This window comes from Triticum dicoccoides, chromosome 4B, assembly GCF_002162155.2.
Source record: "Triticum dicoccoides isolate Atlit2015 ecotype Zavitan chromosome 4B, WEW_v2.0, whole genome shotgun sequence".
NCBI classification, from domain to species: domain Eukaryota; kingdom Viridiplantae; phylum Streptophyta; class Magnoliopsida; order Poales; family Poaceae; genus Triticum; species Triticum dicoccoides.
In genome coordinates, this window is record NC_041387.1 from 201,426,128 (window position 1) to 201,436,168 (window position 10,041).

The 10,041-nt window shown below is 37.8% G+C and overlaps 1 long non-coding RNA gene across 1 annotated transcript; it reads left to right on the forward strand.

The window, feature by feature from the left end:
* The first annotated feature begins 1,348 nt into the window (after nt 1-1,348).
* On the forward strand, nt 1,349-3,809 carry LOC119293541. The gene is made up of 3 exons (XR_005143102.1): nt 1,349-1,552; nt 1,681-1,801; nt 2,341-3,809. It is a non-coding gene; the product is annotated as an uncharacterized LOC119293541 (long non-coding RNA).
* The last annotated feature ends 6,232 nt before the right edge of the window (nt 3,810-10,041 follow it).

The window sequence follows — 10,041 nt, forward strand, 5'->3', positions numbered from 1 at the left end:
ATGTTGGAGCTAACCTAGGTAAAATTGGTCATTTTGGAGCTAACCTAGCTAATTATGACATTTTTGAGTTAACTAATCATATTATGCCATTATTGACATAAGTAAGCTAAATATAGGTCTTTCTTGAGCTAACCGACGTTACTAAGCATATTAGAGCTAATTTAGCATTTTAGAGCTAACTTAAGTCATTTTGGAGGTAACTTAGGTAAAATTGATCATTTTGAAGCTAATTAGGCTTATTATGTCATTTTCGAGGAAAATAAGCTAACTACATGACATATATGAGGTTACCAAAATTGTTATGCCATTGCAAACCTAAGTAAGCTAATTATGCCATTTTTTACGTAAGTAAGCTAAGTGTATGTCATTATTGAGCAAATTAGGTAACTAAGCATATTAGAGATAACTAGTACAAATGCCCCTGCGTTGCATCGGGCGAAAATTTAGATACAACCTCCTCCATATGCCATCATGCAAGACTTTTTTAATTTAAGTATTGTAAACGTTAGAAATAAGGTTACACTTAGTATTTAATTTTAGACTTTGACATTTGGATGTACCCTGACCATGATCTATTTCAGCTCGTCATTTTGATTACATTCTATGAAATAGTAGTTGTGTATGAAATTCTTTCAATCAATTTTTTTGTTGTTCAAAAAAACACGATTACTTTTTACTCTGAGAATGTGTTTTTTTAGATTTTGTAGAATATTTTTTAAAATGAATTCCTTTTTATGGTGACGGACATTTTTTAGAATATTATATTTCATTTCTTATTTATTTTGCCATTTTTTTGGTGCAGTGAGAATTTAGGTGTTTTATTGGTAGCAGCTAGCTCAGAGTCGTTGTTGCGAATGTAGCCAACAATTAGTGTTCAAAAATCCATCATCTCGTACCTCTTCCTCCTCAGATTCCAAATGAATCATCATTCTCCAACCAAATGGATTCCAAATGAATCCCTTCGGGCGCCAAATGTTTCTCTTAAAAAAATTCACCGATAAAGCAGAATATTTATAAATTTTAGAATTTTTAATTTTTTAATATTATGTTGATTTTACTTTTCATTAGGGAGAATATGCCCCAGAGGGGAAAATCCGCGTCCGGGGAATTACTCTTTTCTGAAAAGAAGAAGGAAAAAATGTAAAAAATGTGGCTCGATGCGTTATTTACATTTGCTAGGCCCACTTTGGTCTTCCCGGTCTGTTAGAATCCATCTGGCTGTTCTAGCCCACGAGCAGCACCACACGCAGCATTTTGTCTTAAAAAAACAGATGCAGCAGACCCGTCTAGGGCTCTAGCGCCGCCGACGCCGCCGGCCGCCGTCGGCCGCCGCCGGCCGATGCCGGGGCTCGCCTTCGCTAGGGTGTGGTGCTGCCGGCTTCGTTTCTCGATAGATAATAGCGCCGCCCGCCGCTTCACACACAAGCGCCGCCACCTTGCCGTCGTCCCGTCGAGCGTCCCGACGGCCGTCGCTTGCCTCTCCTTTCTTCGCCGTGCCTGGCTGTCGTCCGCCTTCCCTTGCTTCCGTGACGTCTCCTCCAATATTGCAAAGGTAATGCGTGTCATTTCCCCTCTTCTCTCTTGTGTTCCCCACTCTGATTGCAATGGAGATTAATTAATTACATTTTGTAATCTCACCTAGTCTTTGATTGTTCAACTGTCTCTGGTCCATATCTGCAGGCTCTCTGCTCCAAATTTGTTTTGAGCATCTTCTTCAATGTGCCAAAATAAATCGCTTGGTGCAGTTCCAGTTTGTGTTTACTATCCAATAGTAATTTCTAAGAGGATACATCTCAAGCTGGTACACATTTCTCTTCCACCAGTTTCTTCAGGCCGTCTGCATCTGTCAAGCACATTAACTTCTTTTCATGCTCTAGCTCTGAATAACACCGTGTAGTGTTTGAAAAAAAAATTAAACTAATGTTAGTATAGCTAACAAAAGCATCAACTTCGTCTTCACAGAGTAGGTTCATATCTGTCTGATTGATACAACAGTCTAGAGCGACAGTATAATATAAAATTCTAGCCCGTGCTTTGTGTGGGATCTTAAGGTGCATTGTTAATTTGTTTTTGGCCCCTCCACTTTTTTTCGGGCTTGGGACCCGCATTGGCAGTGTTAGCCCCCTCCTACCCCTATTAATATTGATCCAACTTAAGCACGTGTGATTAGATTTAGTTTTAATACTTTGTTTGATAATAATTAATATATAAATATGAGAAGAGGTCTGATTGCATTGTACATATGAAATATAACAATATGAATATTATATATTTGTTTGCATTAAATAATAAGTTTTAAGAATGAAACCATTGAGAGTGTTTGTATTATTTTGGTAGCAGCTAGCTCAGAGTCGTTTGCTTAAAAAAAAAGCCCACGGCAGACGATTCCGTAACACCCCCATCCCCGGCCACTACATCCATCTCCTCTACCCTGGGTGAAGACGCGCTCCTCCAGTGCTTTGTTTGATACTGTGGTAGTAGCAACAGTCCAGGTATTAGAACACCACCATTCTCTTTTCACTATTCTTGAGCAGCCCCATGACTATATTGAAAACAATGAAATTTCTTCTCCTCAATGCTTTAATGTCTGTATACTGCAATGTTTCTGTAGAATCCAAGTAGTATGTTTAAGGTTAGAAATTGAAGAATGTAATTTGAAATATAAACACTTTAGTTTTTTTTTAAACGATGATCCTTTCAAGTAGTAATTGAAATTTTGAAGAAGAAATTCGAAGGTTGTATTACCTATTTGGTTAAGACTTCCTTGTAGACAATATTTTTCGTATATGTCCCGCTTGTGCTGGTCCTTTCTTTTTTATTTTTCTTCTCTGCCTTTGTGTATGTGTCGCCTATGTTGTTCTTTTTCTTCTTCTGCTTGTTCTCATCATGTGTACCTGTTAGTACCTTTATATTTGATGTCGCGGTTGCTCTTGATAATGCGACATATATTTGACCATGTGAGAAAACGGGTTCAGGCAAGTAAATGCCGACATTTGGTATTGTCTGGCCTTGTGATTATTTATTGTCATAGCAAAACTGAGTCTGATTGGAAACTGTTTCCTCTTGAAACTGAACGGAAACATGTCATCGTCAGAGGGGCATAATGGTATCCTGGGCAGGAAAAACCGCATTCCAGAGTGTTGTCCCACCACAATCCGTGCGTCAATTGTATTTTTTTGAAATCCACGTTTGACCAACCTCGTGCCGTTGAATAGTCCATTAGCAGGGTCGATGTTCCTGAGTAGTATGATTGGGCAATTAATTTGAGCTTCAACATATGTGGAGGCAGTCCATTTGGGGTGAGAGTGTTTAGGAATTATGGTGGATAGTAGTTATGTGGGTCGTCTTCTACGGAATCGAAGTTGTGGTACACCATCTCCTCCCCTTGGAAGCGATCAATCACTTTTAGGTTGATCTTGTCTACTGAGTCATTCCTTGTTGATAGAATGGATCTTGACGTGATGTACTTTGGATCTTTTAAGCAAGCATTGTCCATTTGGTAGACACTGTCGATGAGCATATCCAGGCCATTATCATCTGTCTTATTTGCCACACATATACTTGTTGGTAGTAGTATTTCACCATCTTCATTTGTCTCCTCTGTTTCGTTTCCAATGCGTAGGAGGTATTCCGCGAACCAGTTGTCGTTTTGAGCCCTCATGTAGCGCACGAGCTTCAGTTGACGCATTGAACTCTAGAGCTCGGACCTGCGTAGTGATACGTCTCCGACGTATCTATAATTTTTGAATGTTCCATGCTATTATATTACCCGTTATGGATGTTTATGGGCTTTACTTTACACTTTTATATCATTTTTGGGACTAACCTACTAACCAGAGGCCCAGCCCGTATTGCTGTTTTTTTGTGCCTATTTCAGTGTTTCGAAGAAAAAGAATATCAAACGGAGTCCAAACGGAATGAATCCTTCGGAAGCGTGATTTTTGGAATGAACGTGATCCAGAGGACTTGGAGTGGAAGTCAAGAAACAACCGAGGCGGCCACGAGGGTGGAGGGCGTGCCCCCCTACTGGGCGTGCCCCCCTGTCTCGTGGGCCCCTCGGGAGTCCACCGACCTACTTCTTCCTCCTATATATATCCATGTACCCCAAAAACACCAGAAGCGACCACAAAAAACTATTCCACCATCGTAACCTTCTTTGTCCGCGAGATCTCATCTTGGAGCCTTCGCCGGCGCTCCGCCGGAGGGGGAATCGACCATGGAGGGCCTCTACATCATCTGCAAGGCCTCTCCGATGAGTTGTGAGTAGTTTACCACAGACCTTCGGGTCCACAGTTATTAGCTAGATGGCTTCTTCTCTCTATTTGAATCTTAATACCATGTTCTCTTTGATCTTCTTGCAGATCTATTCGATGTTACTCTTTTTGCGGTGTGTTCGTCGAGATCTGTTGAATTGTAGGTGTTTGATCAAGTTTATCTATGAGAAATATTTGAATCTTGTCTGAATTATTTTATGTGTGATTAAGTTATCTTTCCAAGTCTCTTCGAATTATCAGTTTAGTTTGGCCTATTAGATTGATCTTTCTTGCAATGGGAGAAGTGCTTAGCTTTGGGTTCAATCTTGCAGTGTCCTTTCCCAGTGACAACAGGGCAGCAAGGCACGTATTGTATTGTTGCATCGAGGATAAAAAGATGGGGTTTATATTATATTCATGAGTTTATCCCTCTACATCATGTCACCTTAATGCGTTACTCTGTTCTTTATGAAATTAATACTCTAGATGCATGCTGGATAGCGGTCGATGTGTGGATTAATAGTAGTAGATGCAGGCAGGAGTCGGTCTACTTGTCACGGACGTGATGCCTATATACATGATCATGTCTAGATAATCTCATAATTATTCGCTTTTTTATCAATTGCTCGACAGTAATTTGTTCACCCACCGTAATATTTATGCTATCTTGAGAGAAGCCACTAGTGAAACCTATGGCCCCCGGGTCTTTTATCATATAAGCTTTCAATCTACTTTTATTTGCATATTTACTTTTCCAATCTATATTATAAAATACCAAAAATATATTTATTTTATCATACTATCCCTTCACTTCCACTTTCGCAAGTGGCCGTGAAGGGATTGACAACCCCTTTATTGTGTTGGTTGCAAGTTTTTTGTTTGTTTCTGTAGGTGCGTGAGACTTTTGAGAAGCCTTCTACTGGATTGATACCTTGGTTCTCAAAAACTAAGGGAAATACTTATGCTATTATTGCTGCATCACCCTTTCCTCTTCAAGGAAAACCAATGCAAACTCAATACATAGCAAGAAGGATTTCTGGCGCCGTTGCCGGGGAGGTCTTCCCTCAAGTCAAGACATACCAAGTACCCATCACAAACTCATATCTCTTGCATTTACATTATTTGTCATTTGCCTCTCGTTTTCCTCTCCCCCACTTCACCCTTGCCGTTTTATTCGCCCTCTCTTTCCCAATCCCCTCTCTCTTTCGCTTGGCTTTTTTTTTGCTTGTGTGTTGGATTACTTGTCGCGATGGCGCTAGATAATACCAAATTGTGTGACTTTTCCAATACCAACAATAATGATTTCCTTAGTATTTCGATTGCTCCTCTTAATGATGTTGAGTCTTGTGAAATCAATGTTGCTTTACTGAATCTTGTTATGAAAGATCAATTCTCCGACCTTCCTAGTGAAGATGTCGCTACCCATCTAAACAACTTTGTTGATTTGTGTGAGATGCAAAAGAAGAAAGATACGGATAATGGTATTGTTAAGTTGAAGTTATTTCCTTTTTCACTTGGAGATCGTGCTAAATTTTGGTTTTCGCCTTTGCCTAAGAATAGTATTGATTCGTGGAATAAGTGCAAAGATGCTTTTATCTCTAAGTATTTTCCTCCCGCTAAGATCATCTCTCTTAGGAACGATATTATGACTTTTAAACAACTTTATCATGAGCATGTTGCCCAATCTTGGGAAATAATGAAATTGATGATTCACAATTGCCCTATTCATGGTTTGCATTTATGGATAATCATACAAAATTTTTATGCCGGATTGAATTTTGCTTCTAGAAATCTTTTAGATTCGGCTGCGGGAGGCACGTTTATGGAAATCACCTTAGAAGAAGCTACAAAACTCCTTGATAATATTATGGCACACGGAAAGATCTACTAGTAAAAAAGTGCATGCTATAGAAAAAATTAATGTTTTGACTAGAAAGATGGATGAACTTATGAAATTGTTTGCTACTAAGAGTGCTTCTATTGATCCCAATGATATGCCTTTGTCTACTTTGATTGAGAATAATAATGAATCTATGGATGTGAATTTTGTTCGTAGGAATAATTTTGGTAACAATGCCTATAGAGGAAACTTTAATCCTAGACAGTTCCCTAGTAATTCCTCTAATATTTATGGAAATTCCTACAGTAATTCTTATGGTAATTATAATAAGATGTCCTCTGATTTTGAGAATAGTGTGAAAGAATTTATAATCTCTCAAAAGAATTTTAATGTCATGCTTGAGGAAAAATTGCTTAAAGTTGATGATTTGGCTAGGAACGTTGATAAACTTTCGCTTGATGTTGATTTTTTGAAACTTAGATCTACTCCTCCTAAGCATGATATCAATGAGTCTTTTAAAGCTATGAGAATTTCCATTGATGAGTGCAAAGAAAGAACCGCTAGATTGTGTGCTAAGAAAGATTGCTTTGTAAAGGCGTGTTCTTCTAGTTTCCATGAAAATAATGATGAAGATCTAAAAGTTATTGATGTGTCCCCTATTAAATCTTTGATTTGCAATAGGAATCTTAATAATGATGGACAGGAGATAAGTCAACTTTAGTTAAAAGGCGTCCCAATGATTCAGAGTTTTTAGATCTTGATGCTAAATTTGGTAAAAGTGGTATTGGAGAGGTCAAGACTTTAAAGAGCATTGAACCCACTATCTTCAATTTCAAGCAATTTAATTATGATAATTGTTCTTTAGAAGATTGCATTTCCTTGTTGCAATCCGTTGTGAATTCTCCTCATGCTTATATTCAAAATAAAGCTTTTACCAAACATATTGTTGATGCCTTAATGCAATCTTTTGATGAAAAACTTAATTTGGAAGTTTCTATACCTAGAAAACTTAATAATGAGTGGGAACCTACTATAAAGATTAAAATTAAAGATCATGAGTGTTTTGATTTGTGTGATTTGGGTGCTAGTGTTTCCATGATCTTGATGATTGCTCTTTAAATTTGCACCTTGAGGATTCCACCATTAAAAAACCAATTGGAAGGATCAATGATGTTCTCTTTGTTGCAAATAGGAATTTGGTGCCCGTAGATTTTATCGTTCTTGATATAGATTGCAATCTTTCATGTCCTATTATTCTTGGTAGACCTTTCCTTAGAACGATTGGTGCGTATATTGATATGCAGGAAGGGAATATTAGATTCCAATTTCCATTAAGGAAAGGCATGGAGCAATTTCCAAGAAAAAAAGTCAAATTACCTTATGAATCTATCATGTGAGCTACTTATGAATTGAGTGCCAAAGATGGCACTACTTAGATCTTTCCTCGCTTTTATGCCTAGCTAGGGGCGTTAAACGATAGCACTAGTTGGGAGGCAACCCAATTTATTTTTATTTTTGTTTTTGCTTCTGTTTAGTAATAAATTTTACATCTACCTTCTGTTTAGATTAGTTTTTATGCTTTATTTAGTGTTTGTGCCAAGTAGAACATATAGGATAACCTATGGTGATAGTTAATTTGATTCTGCTGAAAAACATAAACTTTGCGCGCACGAATACTTTTTTCATTATTCATAGAAAAGTGCATTTGCGTTGATTCTTTTTGCTGGAGATCAATAGACAAATTTCCCAGGACTTCCTCTTTTAGTAGGAGTTTTAGAGTTCGAGAAGTATTCGAGAGTTACAGATTTCTACAGACTGTTCTATTTTTGACAGATTCTTTTTTTCATGTGTTGTTTGCTTATTTTGATGCATCTATGGCTAGTATTAAGTTGTATGAACCATAGAAAACTTGGAATACAGTAGGTTTAACACCAAAATAAAATTAGTTCATTACAGTACCTTATGTGGTGGTTTTGCTTTCTTTCAATAATGGAGCTTATGAGATTTCCTGTTGAGTTTTGTATTGTGAAGTTTTCAAGTTTGGGTAAAGATTTGATGGACTATGGAATAAGGAGTGAGAAGAGCCTAAGGTTGGGGATTCCCAAGGCACCCCAAGATATTCAATAATAGCCAAAAGCCTAATCTTGGGGATGCACCGGGAAGGCATCCCCTGTTTCGTCTTCGTTCATTGGTAACTCTACTTTGAGCTATATATTTATTCTCCACATGATATGTGTTTTGCTTGGAGCGTCTTATATGATATTAGTCTTTGCTTTTTAGTTTACCACAATCATCCTTGTTGTACACACCTTTTGGGAGAAACCCACTTGATTGGAATTTATTAGAATTCTCTATGTGCTTCACTTATATCTTTTGAACTAGATAGTTTTTGCTCTAGTGCTTCACTTATATCTTTTAGAGAACGACGGTGGCTTAATTTTGAAGAAATTGTTAGTCTCTCATGCTTCACTTATATCATTTTGAGAGTCTCTTAGAACATCATGGTATTTGCTATGGTTAAAAAATTGGTCCTACAATGATGAGCATCCAAGTTGGGTATAATAAAAATTATCATAGGAAGTGAATTTGATCCTATGATCAATTTGATACTTGATAATTGTTTTGAGATATGGAGGTAGTGATATTAGAGTCATGCTAGTTGGGTGATTATGAATTTAAAGAATGCTTGTGTTGAAGTTAGCACGTCCCGTAGCATGCACGTATGGTGAAAGTTATGTAACAACTTTGAAACATGAGGCGTTTTTAGATTGTGCATCCTGATTAGTGGTGGTCAGGGACAAGCGATAGTCTTTTCCTACCAATCAATCCCCCTAGGAGCATTGCGCGTAGTGCTTGTTTTTTGATCACTTGTAGATTTTTGTAATAAGTATATGAGTTCTTTTTTTGACTAATGTTGAGTCCATGGATTATACGCACTCTCATCCTTCCATCATTGCTAGCCTCTTCGGTACCGTGCATTGCCCTTTCTCACCTTGAGAGTTGGTGCGAACTTCGCCGGTGCATCCAAACCCCATGATACGATACACTCTATCACACATAAACCTCCTTATATCTTCCTCAAAACAGCCACCATGCCTACCTATTATGGCATTTCCATAGTCATTCCTAGATATATTTCCATGCAACTTTCCACCGTTCCGTTCATCATCATGACATGCATCATCATTGTCATATAGCCTTGCATGATCATGTAGTTGACATCGTATTTGTGTCAAAGCCACCATGCATAATTTTTTATACATGTTACTCTTGATTCATTGCACCATCCCGGTACACCGCCAGAGGCATTCATATAGAGTCATATCTTGTTCTAGTTTTGGGTTGTAATTCATGAGTTGTAAATAAATAGAAGTGTGATGATCATCATTATTAGAGCATTGTCCCCAAATAACAAAAAAGAAAAGGCCAAATAAAAAAATAAAGGCCAAAAAAATGAAAGGCCAAAAAAAAGGCCAAAAAGAAGAAAGGCCCCAAAAAAAGGAAATAAAAAAGGGGCAATGTTACTATCTCTTTTTTCATACTTGTGCTTCAAAGTAGCACCATGTTCTTCATATAGCGAGTTTCATATGTTGTCACTTTCATAAAATAGTGGGGATTTTTTATTATAGAACTTGGCTTGTATATTCCTACGATGGGCTTCCTCAAAGTGCCCTAGGTCTTCGTGAGCAAGCAAGTTGGATGCTCACCCACTAGTTTCTTTTGTTGAGCTTTCATACATTTATAGCTCTAGTGCATCCGTTGCATGGCAATCCCTACTCCTCATGTTGACATCAATTGATGGACATCTCCATAGCCCGTTGATTATCCTTGTCTATGTGAGACTTTCTCTTTTTTTGTTTTCTCCACACAATCCCCATCATCATATTCTATTCCACCCATAGTGTTATATCCATGGCTCACGCTCATGTATTGCGTGAAAGTTGAAAA